The following is an 18475-nucleotide window of genomic DNA, read 5'->3' as shown; positions in this document are numbered from 1 at the left end:
TGAGTGATTGTTCCGTTGAGAGATTTCAGTTTAGCAAAAGAATTTTGCTTGATAATGTAGTTTTGAAGAGATCAGAGTGAAGTTTCTTCTGTGATCTATTCCAGTGTGTTGCTGTTGCCCGTTTCTGTTTTCGGAGGATGGTGTTAGTGGTGATTTTAAATTTGATAGCATGGTGGTCCGTCCATGGTAGTGAAACGTTGTCAAATATGTCAATGTCCATATTCTGTTTGAAGATGAGATCTAAAGTGTGTCCTGAACCGTGCGTAGGAGCATTTATCAGTTGTTGAAGGCCAAGTTCTACCATTTGGTTGACGCAGGCGGTTGCAATAGGGTCTTGGGCAGAGTTTGCCCACAGGTTGAAATCCCCAAGTACCAGAAGGTTTTTGATTTTCAAGGTGTGCATTGAGAAGAATTCAGTGATCAGGGTAAGGATATTGGTCTTTGGACCTGGTGGTCTGTAGCATAGTGAATGGTGTCTTGAGGTGTTTGAAGATGCAGTGAGAGTGTTTCCATGAAAGGCACAGAGTTCTGTAAGTTTGGTTTGGTGAACCCCGGGTGCGATTTGAAAATCACGGCTAGGCCTCCTCCTTTTTTTCCTATTCTATGCTTGGATAGGATACTGTAGTTCTTGGGCACCAATTCAGTTAGGATGGTGTTGCAGTCGGAAGTTAGCCAGCTTTCTGTAATGAAGAGGCAGTCTATGTTGTTTTCGATGATGAAGTCGCGGATTTCCAGCCTGTGCTTGACTGCAGATCTGGTGTTGATCAGGGCGCAAGCTAGTTGTTGCGGTTGGATTGGTGTCTCCCTGCCTTTGATGGTTGATTGTTGGTTGGTCCTTATTAGTTGTTGTTTTTTTAGTCTTTTTTGCGTGGTGGTCGGTAAAGTTGCGGCAGTGTTTCTTAGCCTGTAGAGGGTGTCTGCTGTGAATTTGAAGTTGCACATGGTGAGGAAGACGGCTTGCTTGAAGGAAGGGTGTTCTGATGATGGTACTGATGCGGCGATGATACACTTGCAGGGGGGAGGAGGGATCGGATGGCTGACCACTGCTACTGGGTGGTGAGGGTGATGGCTGAGTGTTTGAGCGGAGGTACTGGAGGGAGGTGAGGATGCCTACCTCCCTCTCGTTGATCCAGAGGAAGGCAAAAAACCCCTAGCTGTGTTTGCCAATGTGCAGCCGAGGAAAAAAATTCCTTCCTGACCCCCCGAGGGGCGATCGGAATAGGGCCCCTGGATCAACTACTAAGTGCCCCCGGTGGCTTACCTGTGCTGACGGTCCAGAAGATGGGAGGGGGAGCTGGCATTACTTACAGTAGGTGGTGCGCTGACTGCGTCTCGGCGATTTGAGGTAGACTAGCCTCCGGTGAATCTCTAGTGCCCCCCGCGGTGAGGTCCATTAGCGGGAGGGGTGATTCCCAGTGTGGAGGGGCACGGGGCTCTGTTGGACAACAGTGGGGGGGTAGTTGGTGGCTAGCTGACTGAAGCTAGAATAAAATGGGAAAAAATATATTATACCATCCTGCAACGACTGCAAAGAAACTCAGGGCCTTCATAGAAGAAAAGTGTATGATGCACCAATATCCGAAAAGACTACAAAATTACCTGATTTAAGAAACTATTGAAACCAAATGATATGAGCATAACATAGGGTGAACGCAAATGTCCTGTACTCTGGAACCTTAAAGTGTAAGTTCACCTTACAGGACCCCCACCTCGCCCCTTGGTCCCGCTGACCTGGACCACGGCAATCTCCGGTTCCAAGCCCCGCTATATATCCGGGTCTGGAGACCGGGGCTTAGAAATCCTCTCCACGCGGCGTCTTCATAGCTGACAGAACAAGCTATGCGGCTGTTGGTCGGCGCCGCCCATGTGACGGCGCTGACCAATTAGATTGCTCCAAAACGTCCCCCATCAGGAGGATTTCTAAGCCCCGGGCTCCTGACACAGATATACCGGGGCTTAGAACCGGAGAATGCCGCAGTCCAGGTCAGCGGGACCAAGGGGCGAGGTGGGGGTCCTGTAAGGTGAACTTACACTTTAAGGTTCCAGAGTACAGGACATTTGCGCTCACCTTATGTTATGCTCATATCATTTGGTTTTGCAGGCTTTCTTGTCTTACCAACAGCATTAGCAGACCTCTCATTGCAGCAGCCACAGAGCTCAAAGGGTTGAGCTTCCTGCTGCTGTGAGCTCAGGGTCCGCCCTGTGTCCGACTACACTGGCTTTGCTTCCAGCGTTGAACGGCTGATTTACCTGACATACTCACAAGTGGAAGTCAACCCTTTGAGCTCTGTGGCTGCTGCAAGGAGAGGTCTACTAATACTGTTGATAAGACAAGAAAGCCTGCAAAGCTTGATGTTTTCTTTCTGAACAGACACAGCATCTTCACCAGACCAATCTGTGATGTCCCGTTCTCCTGTCCATACACCTACAATCAAACAGTTTCAGAAGTCAGCCAGTGAGTCCCCCCCCTTCTGTTACTGGATTTTACTGCTGGACAGGAGCTCCATGGACCAGGATCGAGGACCACTCGAGCCATACGGGACATCCCTGTGGGGATACAAGCGCTTTTGACCTTCTGTGACAAGGGGGTCCATTAACTCTGGTAAGCGTATTTGGGCTTATTTGGTGGAGGAATTGTCACATAACATCGGAAGGACTTTCCCACTTCCTTCACGAGGGATCCTGTCATTCCTTCTTTTCGGTGATTGGACTTTTCCATCTGGATTGGACTTTTTCTTTCTTTTATTTATTTTTATGCGCTGCACTTACTTTTGTTTTATTGAATATTAATGTATTACGATAAGCACTTTGAAAAAAAAGAGTTCAGGGAGGTAAAAAGCTGTAGATTTGAAGTAAAGCAAGTGACAACGATTGCATCTTAAGGCTAAGCTGTACTATGTGTAAATTGGTTGAGGGTATGAAAAGACCAGAGCCGGTGCTACCACTAGGCAAACTAGGCAGCCGCCTAGGGCGCCCTGCTGCTTAGGGTGCCCGGCCACTGGTGTTCTAACTCTCTTCTCTCTGCAGCAAGCAACTAAATCTCAGAATCAGCAGGCAGCCGCCGCTCCGTTCACACATAGTGTCAGAGGTGCAGCCTAGGCGGAGGAGCATTGTGTCTGTGTCCCAACTCTCGAATGAATAGAAGCAACCAAACATTATTTGATGGGCGCTGGGGAGGCTGCATTTGATGGGCGCTGGGGAGGCTGCATTTGATGGGCGCTTCATTAAAAAGGTGGGGTTTACCTGGCTGGGGAAAGGGGGTGGAAATAGAGGTGGAGCCAGGAGGGGTGACAAAATTAGGTTTTGCCTAGGTGTCAAAAATCCTTGCACCAGCCCTGGAAAAGACAGTATGGAAAAAGGTAAGTGTGAAGAAATCCCTCCGAAAAATGTAAAGATTTATCAGAACATACCGCTGCTGAAACGAAACCTAGAGAAACGAGGAAAATACCCAGGATCTGAGTGATTCGATAGCAGAACCTACGCACCAGGGAACCAGTGACCAATCGAACATACGGACTACCGCTGTGTAAGGAAAAACCTTGAGGTAGCATCGGCATTCCGGCATCAAGAAACCAGAACCAGTAAGGTGAAAAGAACATCGATAAGATGAGTGGGTTGAGGGCAGGTATTTATCTGGTGAGACGACTCCAACAAACTCAGGATGACCCGCGCTCAGCCTTCATATACATTATATTTATTTATAATAATTATAATTAGAGGTCGACTGATATATCGGCCGATATTTTGCGTTTTTTACTTAATCGGCATAGGCCGATTGTGCTGATAAAAAAGGCCGCCGTGACTTGCAAATGACTTCTGTAATAGAAGTTAATGCAAGTTTCCTGAGGTTATCTGTGGAGAGGATTCTCTCCTCCTCTGGGCAGCCAAGTCTGATAAGAAGATACATTTGTATCTCTTTCAGGTTCTTTTTATCAATAGATTGAACTCCGTGGAGAAGTTTTCAGTTTAACCATTTAAAGACTAAATCTTTTCTGACACTTGTTGCTTACAAGTGAAAATCCTGTATTTTCTGCTAGAAAATCACTTAGAACCCCCAAACATTATATATATTTTTTTTAGCAGAGACCCTAGGGAATAAAATGGTGATTGTTGCAATATTTTATGTCACACGGTATTTGCGCAGCGGTCTTTTAAACGCAATTTAAAAAAAAAAAAATACAGTAATGAATTAAAAAAAAAATAAGCAGTAAAGTTAGCCCATTTTTTTCGTCCAAAAGTTTTGATTACCTGTTTTTGTGTATTTAATATTTAAGATAGTTTTTTTTTTGTTTTCTAAATTATACATACAAGTGAACTGATTGGAGGTTTGTTTTGTTTAATGTTTAAATGAAAAAAAATTTCTGTATTACTTAAGGTTGCTTTCACACTGCAGCGGGCATGCGTTGACGGTAAAACGCTGTTAGTTTTAGCGGCGCTTTACCGTCATTTTAGAGGCGCTATTGGGCTGCTAGCGGGGTGCTTATAACCCAGCTAGCGGCCGAGGAAGGGGTTAAATGCGCCCCTGAAGCGCCGCTGCCAAAACGCAGGCGCTTTGGCAGCGGTGCGCATTCATTTCAATGGGCAGGAGTGGTGGAGGAGGGGTATACACCGCTCCAAAGATGCCGTTTGCAGGACTTTTTTTTTACATCCTGCCAGCGCATCGCCTCAGTGCGAAAGCACTCGGGATATCACACTGACACTGCAGGGGAGACGTCTTACAGGCACTTTACAGGTGCTATTTTTAGCCCAAAAGCGCCTGAAAAACGCCCCAGTGTGAAAGGGGTCTAACTGTTAGATTTTATGAGATGAAGGGAAAAAAGAAAAAAAATAAAAAAAAATAAAAATCAGCCAAATATATCGGCCCAAAAAAATCGGCATCACATATCGGCCATCGGCCTCCGCGATTTCTAAATATCGGCATCAGCATCGGCCAGAGAAAAACCCATATCGGTCGACCTCTAATTATAATTATATTTAGTGCCTCTAGTGAGTGTATATACAGTGGTGGAGTCACAGGATTGCCGATTCTCTTCACTTGGTGGAAATGTACATTCGTTTATACGCTGTATGCGTTTATTTCATGGATCTCTGAGAAGTGCATAGGGACGGCGATCTTATAATCCTCATTTTGGAGATTTCTTATTGGGTTAATAAATTGAATGTTTTATTGACACTTTTCTGTTGGAATAGTGCATGTATTATTTGCTCATATTGTGTTTTTTTTTTTAATTTCATTTATAGAACTTTTATTTTCACATTTTAAGCGCTGCACTTTTAGTTTTACATTCTGTACAGAGGGTATGTGGAGTTGCCTTGCGTGCCAGCTGCTGGGGCCTACAGGCGCTCAATTATTGATTTATTTCCTTACCATTTATTTCTTGTAATCTTTTATTTTAATAATAGCGGGAGGAGGGGGACAGAGACACAGGAGCTGACAGGGAAGGGGGTGAGGGGCAGGGCTGCGGATGACGGAGGCATGTAAACTGACCACGGTGTCAGGGCTCAGCAGCCATGATTATCCTGGTCGGGACACAGGAAGTGGAAGGATCAGGGAGGTTTTTTACAGCTTAGGCAGGGGCAGCTTAGACAGCACAAGTACTGTAAAATAGAATGGAGAGAAACTGCTGCGCCAACCCAATACATCAAGTTGCCAACACCACCAATTAGACCAATTGTGTGAGTAAATGTGAAAAGAAAAAGTGTAGCGCTGTATTATACTAATAGAACATCAATGTGATCCTTTGTGTGAAACACCTGTGTATATATCTATACTCGGTCCTGCTAATCACGCAGAAATAATTAAATAAAATAATGTAATAACACCATATATGCAGAAATCTGGTGGTATGGAAAATTAATTACAACAACCTGCTACATAATAAACATTAATACAAACTGTGTGTTCACAGTAAAATAATCCCAAAGCCTCAAACAAAAGACAAGCATGTGCATTAAAAATTAGGGTGGGATTAGATAGCGAGTCTCTGGGGTATTGAACAGTTCATTCAATCAGAGAGATGTATCCTGTAGCATTGATATGGATCTCACAGTAGTATCTATTCGTATCCCCAGTAGACTCTTCAAATACTCAGCAAGGCAGAAAGTAATGTAAAATGCCCTTACCAGACGTGGTGGACTCACAGGCCGTTGGCGGTGAGTCGTATAGGCTTGCACCGTTTTAACGGTAAGGTTACAGCTGTCCTTGATCCGTAATGGAGGGTCCTGGATGGGTCCCCGATCCTGAGCAGTACCATGGATTCCTCTTTCGATGATCGCTTAATCTCATTCAAATGAGATGAAGGGAAAAAAAAGCTCCACATAGCATAAAATCCAGGTAACCAGGAAGTTTTATTGCATTAATTAAAAAATTCCAATTAAAAAAAAAAAAAAAATCGGGTTAAAACAAAGTTCATATGAACAAAATGGTATGTTTAGCGCAGTAATCAGATGGCTGTGGTAGCGTCACACACCCGACGCGTTTCGTCTACCAAGACTTCAACTGGGGTGTCTTGGAGTCGAAATCTTGGTAGACGAAACGTGTCGGGATCAAGGACAGCTGTGAACTGTGAACACACAGTTTGTATTAATGTTTATTATGTAGCAGGTTGTTGTAATTAATTTTCCATACACCAGATTTCTGCATATATGGTGTTATTACATTATTTTATTTAATTATTTCTGCGTGATTAGCAGGACCGAGTATAGATATATACACGGGTGTTTCACACAAAGGTTCACATTGATGTTCTATTAGTATAATACAGCGCTACACTTTTTCTTTTCACATTTACCAGCACAAGTATTGTGCTGTTTAACCACTTCACACAAATCACTGTACCCATACGTTGGTATTTCTTGGTATTATGTGTATCAGTATTGCACATGGAATGACACCACAAAGATGTGTTATGGACCTTCCTCTGCAATGCAGTGGTACCGTGTGTTATAATGTGACCGGATGATTTAGGGGTGTCCTTCAGTACCACCATCAAATGTGACCGTTCAATAAATGAGGCAGTACCGCTACTGCCCTGCAACCCCTGTTGTGTGTTCTGCGGGGTTTACAGGGTTCAACAGCTGGTAAGGAGGTGAGAAGAACAATCAAAAACGCTCCTCAGAGGGTGAGAAGAGTAAACAAGCTCTTGGAGAGATGAGGGTGTCGGCCATTATTGGGGTTCCTCGGCCTTCTACACATTGGAACCTTTGTCTTTAATACAAACTGACTCATTACTCGCTATGACCCCCCCCTCCCCCAACTATTACAGAATGCTGTATCCTGTACCATGGAGACACAGACAGATATAGGAAGTTTATACTGAATGTAGGAAGTAAATGATACATTTCACTGTACTTACGGACAACACAGAGCACTGCTACAGCGATGATAGCAGTCGGCATTACACAAGCAGGAATGATCCCTTTATTTGGAATGCTGCGCTCTGTAGGACAGAAGAGAAGAGAAGATTGGTGTTAGAACCTCACAGGAAGAGTCAGACATTACTGAGATTAATACAAAGATGGTAAGAAAATCAGGTTGTATGAAGAGCCAATCACAAGGAGGACACAGCCCTCCCTGCAGTACTATAGGTAGAATCATGGAAAGTCTTACACCCACCTCTAGTCTGAGCACTGTGATTGGCAGAGAACAGAGCTGAATGCCCCTCCATGGATCTGAGATAAAGAATGATTGGATAATGCATTATACATTATTTTTGTGCCCCAAATATTTACATTTTTGATGCCTCCATTTATTCGCCTTCCTGTGTTCCTCCATCTTCCTCCCTGAACCTCCAGGTGTGAGCTCACCTCATGCACAGCAGTAGGGTCCAGTCCATGCACAGTGGGGGATGCCGTGGTCTGTCATTGCATCCATTTGGTGTATGTGGCAAAACTGTGGGACTATACTGCACATGTGCCAAACAAAACAGCAGCAGCGGCCCCATAATCTGCATGTGTCGGCCAAGCGTGCCCCACTGTGCACACACCAGCGTCTCCATTGCATGAAAATGCAGAAAATGTACAATGCGGTGGGAACACATGTGTGTCTGGGGAGACCCCAGGGAGACACTGGAGGAACAAGGGGGCCCCTACAGGTGGAAACAGCACACTGCAACCTTCATAAGCTGGAAAACCTTCAGAGATCTGGAGATTGGAGGAAATGGTGTACAAAAGGTGTGCAGATACTTTTATCCTTTGATCTTTACCAGGAGGCTCAACATCACTTTAATCCTGGATCTACTGTGAATGTGACATGCTGGAGCAAACTAGAGAGGATACCTTGGAGAGAAAACGTAGAAACTGGAGGAATGGAAACTGTCTGAGTTGTAAATAACCAACTTTATAGCACAGATGATGTTATGTTATCTAAGCCGGAGATCCTTGTGACCCCCCCAGTCCTTGTGTTGGGGTGACCCCTGGAGAATTGCCATCCACACCTCATTACCCCTTGAGCCAATGTTAACAATTTTGTAATCCTCTGTTAGTTACCGACATTGTATTCCAAACTGACCGCCGTGCACAACCTTCTGTGCTTGAGAGAGGACCCTAGGAGGTAACAGTTGCCTGTATTCCCATCCTGGCTTATATGGACATGCCACGCCTTGTTGTCCTCTCAAGACCGGGGAAGTCTGGATGCAGTGAAATCATAACACAAAACCGGGTGCACCGGCCTAGTGCATTATCCTCACACCATGTCTTTTATTATTAAAAAAGTGGTAAGTAATATACTCACAAACCAACAGGTGCATCAATGTCATAAAACAAGATCATCTTCAGAACCTCGATGTATCTCATCTCATAATGGGACAATAAAAAAACAGGCTAATGCTTATTGAGGGAAGTCCCATCCCCCCACAGTTAGAAACACCTCCCAGGGAACACACATAACCCCTTGATCACCCCCTAGTGTTAAAAGGGGCTGTATGGGTTTGTTTTTAAAAAAACAAACAAAAAAAAAAAAACAAATATGTTATACTTACCTCCACTGTGCAGTTTGTTTTACACGGGGTGGCCCCGAACCTCCTCTTCTGGGGTCCCTCGGCGGCTGTCTCAGGTCCTCCCCGCAATAGCTAACCCCCCCCTGAGAAGCTCTATCCCAAGGGGGTCAGCTTGTGGGCGCGCTCCCTGTCATACATGCTGCGTCCATACACAGAGTGTATGACTCGGTCCCACCCCCTGGCCGGACGCATCATTGGTTGTGATTGACAGCAGCATAAGCCAATGGCTGCGCTGCTATCAATCTATCCAATGAAGAGCTGAGAAAACCGGAGAAGCCCGGGCAACGATCGAGCGTGGGATCAAGCGCGGGGCTTTTGAGGGCTCAGGTAAGTAAACCGGGGGGGTGGGGACCTGGGGAGCCGGTATTAATCAGATGTTTTTTCACCTTAATGCATAGGATGCATTAAAGTGGTTGTAAACCCTTAGTCCGCTTTCACCTACAGGTAAGCCTAGATCTCCCCGAACAATGCCGCCTTCTGCGCATGCGCCGATGTATTCAGCTTGCGCACTCTTGAAAGGGCACGCTGTGCCGTTTCAAGCTGGGGTCATGCCGTGACTCGCGGCTCCCGCGCCAGTCACAGAGCTGGAGTTCGCAGCCCCGGAAGGAAGAGGAGTGAAGAATGGACGCTTCCTGCCAGTGAGGAAATCAGGGACATCGCGGGCTTTGGTTTCAGGTAAGTGACACATAATGCGAGGCATAATAACCCATTATACTTTACCTTTGCAGGGAAACAAAGAGGAAGAAAAACCCATCTCTTTAAGGTGAAAGAATATGAACCTTTACAACCCCTTTCCTGCCAGTGACATTTATACAGTAACGAGTGGACATTTTTTTTTTTAGCTCTGATCGCTGCATAAATGTCACTGGTCCCAAAAAAAGTGTCAAAAGTGTCCGCCGCAATGTTGCAGTCCCGCTAAAAAAAAATAAATAAATAAAAAAAAATTTGCTGATCATCCCCATTACTAGTAAAAAAAAAAGCCATAAATCTATCCCCTATTTTGTAGACACTAACTTTTGTGCAAACCAATCAAACGCTTATTGGGATTTTTATTACCAAAAATATGTAGAAGAATACGTATCGGCCTAAACTGATCAAGAAATGTTTTTTTTTTTTTTTCATGGTGATATTTATTATAGAAAAAGTAAAAAATATTGTTTTTTTTTTTAAATTGTTGCTCTTTTTTTGTTTATAGCTCAAAAATTAAAAAACTGCAGAGGTGATCAAATACCTCCAAAAGAAAGCTCTATTTGTGGGGAAAAAAAGGACGTCAATTTTGTTTAGGAGCTACGTCACACCATCGCGCAATTGTCAGTTAAAGCGACGCAGTGCCGAATTGCAAAAAATGGCCTGGTCATTAAGGGGGCAAATCCTTCCGGTCCTTAAAGCGTAACTCCAGTTTTGTTGAAAAAAACAAAAAACAAAAAAAAAAAAAAAAAACATTCCCCTCTGGGTGATCTATGTACATTGCAAGGATTATAACAACCTTTGTTGCAGATTCCTACCTTTTGTTATTCTGAAGAACTCCCTCTGTGCCTCTGTACTTACTGGGTCTAACAGGAGGGAGTGGTTTCATAATTATCAATCAGCTGTACAGTTGCAGAACACTAAATGAGGAAATCTGCTGGGCCTGCATCCCTTTAGGCCGGGTTCACACCGGTACGACAAACGCTCAGACATTGGGAGCTCATGTCGCATGACGTGTGAAAATCAATGTTTCCCTATGGGAGTTCCTAACTGGTCCGACACAGGTTGGGCCGACTTTGATCCTACTTCAGCCCATTGAATATCTTTGGCATGCGACTTGTGCTCTGATGATCTTGAGGGGGAACTCCACACCAAACTTTATATAAAAAACCGGCATGGGTTCCCCCTCCAAGAGCATACCAGGCCCGAAAAAACGGCATGGGGGTCCCCCCCAAAATCCATACCAGACCCTTATCCGAGCACGCAGCCCGGCCGGTCAGGAAAGGGGGTGGGGACGAGCGAGCACCCCCCCCCTCTTGAACTGTACCAGGCCGCATGCCCTCAACATGAGGGGTGGGTGCTTTGGGGCAGGGGGGCGCACTGCGGCCCCCCCACCCCAAAGCACCTTGTCCCCATGTTGATGAGGACAAGGGCCTCTTCCCGACAACCCTGGCCGTTGGTTGTCGGGGTCTGCGGGCGGGGGGCTTATCAGAATCCGGCAGCTGCTTTAATAAGGGGGCCCCCAGCCCTATGTGAATGAGTATGGGGCTCCAGGGGTCTCTTCCGTCTTCTGCGCTCTCTCTGGCCTCTTCTGTCGGGCTCCTCCGCTATTTTCTGCTCTTTTGCCTGCTCTTTTGCTAGCATTGGCCCGGTCTTCTCCCGATGTTGACATAACGCTCTCTCCCACTGTAATGCCATGTGCGAGGTGCGCAACCACTTATGTAGGTATGGGGCGTGGTCACCGGGTGATGTCATCCGGTGACCCCGCCCCTTATAATGTCACCGCCCAGGCCATGATGGGGCGGTGATGTCATAAGGGGCGGGGTCATCCGGTCACCACGCCCCATACCTATATAAGTCGTTGCGCACCTCGCACACAGCATTACAGCAGGAGAGAGCGTCATGTCAACATCGGGAGAAGGTCGGAGGGAAGAAGACGACAGAGAAGACCGGACCAACGCTAGCAAAAGAGTGGGCAAAAGAGCAGAAGACAGAAGAGGAGCCTGGCAGAAGACACCGGAGAGCAGGAGAAAAGGCCGGAGAGAGCAGAGAAGTCGGAAGAGACCCCTGGAGCTGCCTAATAATTTACTTTAAAAACCGGTCTAGTGTGTGTTTTTTATTGACACTTTTTTCCCCCAGGTGAATGGGTAGGGGTACGATGTACCCCATACTCATTCACATAAGGTGGGGGGCCAGGATTAAAGGGGGCTCCCGGATTCCGATAAGCCCGCTGCCCGCAGACCCCCGATAACCAACGGCCAGGGTTGTCGGGAAGAGGCCCTTGTCCTCATCAACATGAGGACAAGGTGCTTTGGGGTGGGGGGGGGGCCGCAGTGCGCAGGGCAAAGTCGGATCCAAAAGTAGGACGAGTGTCGTGACGCACCAGTGTGAACCTGGCCTTAGACATGTACTTACTGAAAGTATCTCCCCAAAAAATAGGGTTTTTTAAAACAGCTTACCTGTAAAATCCTTTTCTTTCGAAGGACATCACGGGACACAGAGCCACAGCAATAACTGATGGGTTATATAGGGTATCACTGGTGATTGGACACTGGCACACCCTATCAGAAAGTTCAACCCCCTATATTATCCCTCCCCTTGCAGGGATACCTCAGTTTTGTAGCAAAGCAATATAAGTGTATTAGAAGAGGGGCGGGACCTCTGTGTCCCGTGATGTCCTTCGAAAGAAAAGGATTTTACAGGTAAGCTGTTTTAAAAAATCCTATTTTCTTTCTCGAACATCACGGGACACAGAGCCTCAGTAATTACTGATGGGATGTCCCAAAGCAATGCTACCTGAGGGGGGGAACCACAGCCAAGTAGGGTGCAATTAGACCTGAGGACCCTGTACCGCTGCCTGCAGCACACTACGCCCAAAGGCGATATCCTCATGCCTTCTCACATCCACCTGATAGAATCTGGTGAATGTATGGACTGAAGACCAGGTTGCGGCCTTGCAGATCTGAGCCATAGAGGCCTGGTGATGCACTGCCCAAGAAGCACCAATAGCCCTTGTGGAATGTGCCCTGATCTGAAACGGAGGAATCTTCTGTTTCGAACCGTAAGCCTGAATAATCAACTGACAAATCCATTTAGAAATGGTAGCTTTTGACGCTGCCTGTCCTCTACTGGGACCCTCTGGCAGCACAAACAAAACATCCGTTTTGTGAATCTGAGCAGTTGCCCCAAGATAGGCCTTGACTGCTCTTACTACATCCAACGAATATAGAGATCTCTCTTCCGGAGAACTGGGATCTGGAAAAAAAGGAAGGCAGAACAATGTCTTGGTTTAAATGAAAATCAGAAACCACCTTCGGTAAAAAACTAGGATGAGGGCGTAGTACCACTCTATCCCTGTGTATAATCAAATAAGGCTCCTTACAGGAAAGGGCTGCTAATTCTGAAACTCTTCTAGCAGAAGAGATAGCCACCAGAAAAATTAACTTCCTTGTCAACAAGACCAAAGGAATCTGACTTACTGGTTCAAAAGGCTGTTTCTGTAACACAGCCAAGACCAAGTTCAAGTCCCAGGGGTTTACGGGCGCTTTAATTGAGGATTAAGACGCATCACCCCCTGCATAAAGTTTCGGACCAAAGAATGCGAAGCAAGTGGCCCTTGATGGTACTCAAGGCCAGCTTTATCTCTAATCCCAATTGTAGAAACTCAAGAATTCTACCTATGACATATTTTCTGGGATGCCAAACCCTGGATTCACACCAGGAAACATAAGCTTTCCAGACTCTATGATAAATCATTCTGGAAGCAGGCTTCCTTGCATTGATCAAGGTAGATATGACAGGACCTGAAAGCCCACGACTCTTCAGAACGTGGGTCTCAATAGCCACACCGTCAAATTTAGTGTTTGTAAGGCAGGATGGAACACTAGACCCTGAGATAACAGGTCTGGGCGTACCAGTAGGGTCCACGGGGAACCCACCGTCATCCTTACTATTTCCGCATACCAAGTCCTTCTGGGCCAAGCGGGGGCCACCAGAAGTACCGACTTCCTTTCCTGCCTGATCCTGCGAAGGAGTCGTGGCAGTAGCAGAATAGGCGGGAATACATAAATCAGTGAGAACCGATGCCACGGAATCACCAACGCATCCGTCCCGCATGCAAGAAGATCCCTCGTCCTTGCCACAAATCTGTCTATCTTCTTGTTGAATTGGGATGCAAAGAGATCTACATCTGGGACCCCCCATCTTTGGCATATATTCTAAAAGACGTCAGGATGTAGAGACCATTCCCCTGGAAGTAGCTGCTGGCGACTTAGATAGCCCGCCTGCCAGTTCTCTATCCCTGGAATGAAAACTGCCGATATGCATGGCACATGCTTCTCTGCCCCGACTAAGATCTGGTTCATCTCCCTTTGAGCAGCTCGGCTCCGGGTGCCTCCCTGATGATTGACATAAGCCACTGCTGTGGCATTGTCGGACTGGATCCTGACCGGGCAACCCTGTAGCCTGATAGTCCAGGCTTTTAGGGCTAGGTATACCCCCCGAATCTCCAGAATGTTGATGGGTAAGGTCCTCTCGGTCTTGGACCATAGCCCCTGAATCGCAGACTGTTCCAGAACTGCTCCCCAACCTGACAGACTGGCATCTGTTGTTACCACCGTCCAGGTAACAGGTAGAAAGGATTTCCCCTTCTGCAGGTTCTCGGGCATGAGCCACCAATTGAGGCTCTGACGCACCGCATGCGACAGGTGCATCGAAAAGTCTAACGCCTGAACCTTCTTGTTCCAGGCCGACAGAATACTGTGTTGCAGCATTCTTGAATGGAACTGAGCATAGGGAACTGCTTCGAATGAAGACACCATCTTCTCTAGTAGTCTCATACAAAGGCGGACAGAAGGACCCTTCTTGGTGCTGACTGCCAGAATCAGCGATCTTTGCCTGGGGTAGAAATATTTTCTCCTGGCTTGTATCTATAATCAGACCTAAATACTCCAGTCTTCTTACTGGCTTTAGGAAAGATCTTTTTAAGTTGAGGATCCAACCCACCTGACTGTGGTCCTCAAGTTTCCGTTCAAAGAGGCTACCGACCGGTCTATCAAGAGCAGGTCGTCTAGGTATGCTATGACAGCTATACCCTAAGCCCTTAATCTGGCCAGAGGAGGAGCCAAGATCTTTGTGAACACTCGAGGTGCAGTGGCTATCCCAAAGGGCAGAGCCACAAACTGGAAATGGCGCCCTCCTATCTCAAAGCGCAGAAACTTCTGATGAGCAGGAAAAATGGGCACATGCAGATATGCATCTCTGATGTCTATCGATGCCAGAAATTCTCTTCCCTACAGGGTGGAGACTACTGTCCGAATTGATTCCATGCAGAAGGACTGAATCCTTAAGAATCGGTTCAGATCCCTTAAATCCAGAATGGGTCTGACATCCCCATTTGGTTTTTGGACCGTAAAAAGATTGGAATAGAAGCCCAATCCCTGGTCCTTTGCGGGAACCATTATAATGACCTCTTGCGACAAAAGTCGCTCTAACGCTAGAAGGAGCGACTGCTTCTTCTCTGGGTCTCTGGGAACACCTGATCTGAGGAACCGAGGAGAGGGAAATTCCTGAAACTCCAGCTTGTACCCAAACATTACCGTGGAGATTACCCATCTGTCCTGGAAATCCTCCTGCCAGAGCCCTGAGAACTGCTGCAGTCTTCCCCCCACTCGAGCGAGCGGGGGTGCCCCCTCATGCAGAGGTCTTAGTGTTTTGCCTAGTAGGCTTCTTCCCCCAGGACTTCTTCTGTCCCTGGGGTTGACTCTTGTCCCTGGACCCAGACGGAGGAGGCCGTCGAGACTGCCTGGAGGCTGAAGCCCCAGGCGCTGGGGAGAGAGTCCGTTTGAAAGAGGGATGCTTACTCTTCTTTTTAACAGGTAAGAGTGCTTTTCCCACAAGAGATTCACTTGATATAGTTATCCAAATCCTCTCCAAACAACCTTTCACCACGAAATGGAAACCCCGCCAGGAGCTTCTTACATGGTGCTTCGGCTGACCAATTTTTCAACCATAGGATTCTACGTATATGCACCAACCCCAGAGAAAGACGAGAGGTTTGCACGATAGAATCTCTGATGGCATCAACAACATAACATAAGGCCGCAGGAAGGTTAGCAAACCCCTGGGCCTGCTGTTCAGGTAATACCTTGATAACCTGCTTAACATGGTCTCTTAAGTATTAACAGACTCCAATCGTTGCTACTGCAGGTTGAGCCACTGAACCTGCCAAGGAAAAAACATCCTTCAATAGAGATTCCATCTTCTTGTCTACAGGATCCCTGAGCATCTGAGCGTTGTCTACAGGACAAGTCAGGCTATTATTTACGGAGGAAATGGCGGCATCAATGGCCGGTATTCCCCACATTTTCATAAACTTTTCTTCCATCGTATAAAGTGTTGAAAACTTTCTCGGCGGAAAAAAACGTTTGTCTGGGTGATCCCACTCAGAATAAATGAGCTTTTCAAGTAAATCATGAACAGGAAAAGCCTGTGCTGCTTGGGAAGGTTTCAGTGACCCCAAAGCAGAAGAGGAAACTTTAACAGTTTCATGTACGGGCAACTTAAATGTGGAGCGGACCAATTCAGTAAGGATCTGCACTAAGGCTTTCTCCTCTTGGGAAGTCGCAGAGGGCCCCTCTCCACCTGATTCCTCCGAAGAGGAATCATCCATCCTATCCCGATCCTCTGAAAAGGATTTGTCTCCTTTACCCCAGAGCTCCTCCTCCTGAAGGTCTTGGGAAACAGAGGAAGGCCTAGTACGTTTTCTTCCACTGAGTGAAGCTGCAATCACGGCCAATAATCTTTCCTCTAAACCATTAATGGCTGAGGAAAAAACCTCCTGTGTAATGTATACAGGGGCTGAAGTGCCGGAGGCAGGTATAGCCCCTGACCCCAACGGCTCTCCATGGCTAGCCGTCCCTGGCCCCTCGGGAGGGGGGGGATGCTGCAGACAGGGGGTCCTCAGAACCTGAACGAGATCCCCTAGAGTCCCTGGTTCTTGGGGTGTTTGAACCTCTTCTACCCATAGTGCAAAGCAACAAGGTGGAGGTATCAAAAAATGAACACTGACTGCTGAGCGATGTAGTCCGGCTAAAAGCCCTGCTACCCAATGCCCAGTCTGGTGTTACCTTAGTAAATGCTGCCTAGGAGAATGCCTGTGTCCCACCTTACATGCGACCGTCAGCTCTGTGTCCCTCCAGAGGCTGTGTGCACCTGTACAGAGTGCTTTAATAGCCTGCAGCTGGCCTGAGTGGGAGTCTAAACACCTGTACTGACGTCTTACCCCCCCCCCCTCTACCGCTTGAATTTTAAAAAAACGAGCGCTTCCCGCACTGGCCGACCCTCCGGAACTAATATGGGGGAGGGGGAGGAAGGAGAGAGGCCGGTAGTGATGGGCCTGCCTGAAAAAACGGCAATGCCCGAGCGGTATAACCGCTGTCTAGACCCCTGTGGCATCCCCCTAGCCTGGGGGGGAACATCCAAACATGAGAAATCCCCCATCCATCCTGCCTTGAGCCGTGAGACGCTGTGAAGCATGAACACTGAGACCGACATCAGCATGACAAGGTTTGTGCTCTTAGCAGCCCCCGGTGGTCACAATAGGCATAGCATGCATTTACCTTAAAGGAGAAAACCTACTAGAATTAAAAAAAAAAAAAAAATAAATAAAATCTGTGGAATCTCCTCTTACCTTATCCAGCTACAGGGTTCAGTTTACACAGACCCAATCTTTACCTCTCACGGTGGGCTCCGTTTGAAAAAAACGTCAGAGACTGGGGCACCCTACGAATAGGGAGATCCTGCAGTTCTGGCCCTGTAAAGCACCCGGCTAGAAATTAAACTAGAAAACCATTTTCTAATATGCGGGGTCCAGCTCTCTAAAAGAGAAGCGTTACAGGTAAAAACCTTGTTTCTTCAGACACGAGGCCCTTGGTACCATCTAATTCGGCCATGAAAAGACACTTTGAATGGATCCGGTCTGTCTGGCTTGCCCAGTATAGGATCTTAGGATATTCCCTTTGGAGCTCAGCACAGGACATCTTTACACGTCCAACACCTAAGACACTGGCGTAAAAACTGAGGTATCCCTGCCAGGGGAGGGATTAAATAGGGGGTTGAACTTTCTGATATGGTGTGCCAGTGTCCAATCACCAGTGATACCCTATATAACCCATCAGTTATTACTGTGGCTCTGTGTCCCGTGATGTTCGAGAAAGAAAATTACATTCTTGTTGCAGAGGATGCCTGAAATCTGACTTGTATCTTAGGCAGACTTCTGGGAAAATTGGTGAGCCAATCACACAAGCAGGAAATGTTTCTGGGGAGTGGTCAGTACACACTCTGTGTACAGAACACCTCCAGGTGGCCATATTGCATTTTCAGTAAAATTACAGCAGCTGCAGATTGAAAAGGAAAAGGTCATTTTTAATAACATTTAATTACAATATGACTTGTGTTGCAATTATACGCGCTATATTATTTTTTCTTTATTTGCCATTTTTCCCCACGAAAGTGGAGTGGATATTCAGGCCGGTCACGTGACTCCCGGCCAGTCTCCTACTCCGATCCAGGGCTACAGCGGGAGAGGCAGAGATCTCCCTCTGACATCAGCCAGGGAGGTCATGTGGCCGCTCAGCCCCGGATCGGAGTAGGAGACTGGCCGCTCAGCCCCGGATCGCAGTAGGAGACTGGCCGCTCAGCCCCGGATCGCAGTAGGAGACTGGCCGCTCAGCCCCGGATCGCAGTAGGAGACTGGCCGCTCAGCCCCGGATCGCAGTAGGAGACTGGCCGCT

The sequence above is a fragment of the Aquarana catesbeiana genome, linkage group LG02, assembly GCF_042186555.1.
Source record: "Aquarana catesbeiana isolate 2022-GZ linkage group LG02, ASM4218655v1, whole genome shotgun sequence".
NCBI lineage: Eukaryota > Metazoa > Chordata > Amphibia > Anura > Ranidae > Aquarana > Aquarana catesbeiana.
Note: the sequence above shows the minus strand (reverse complement) of the source record.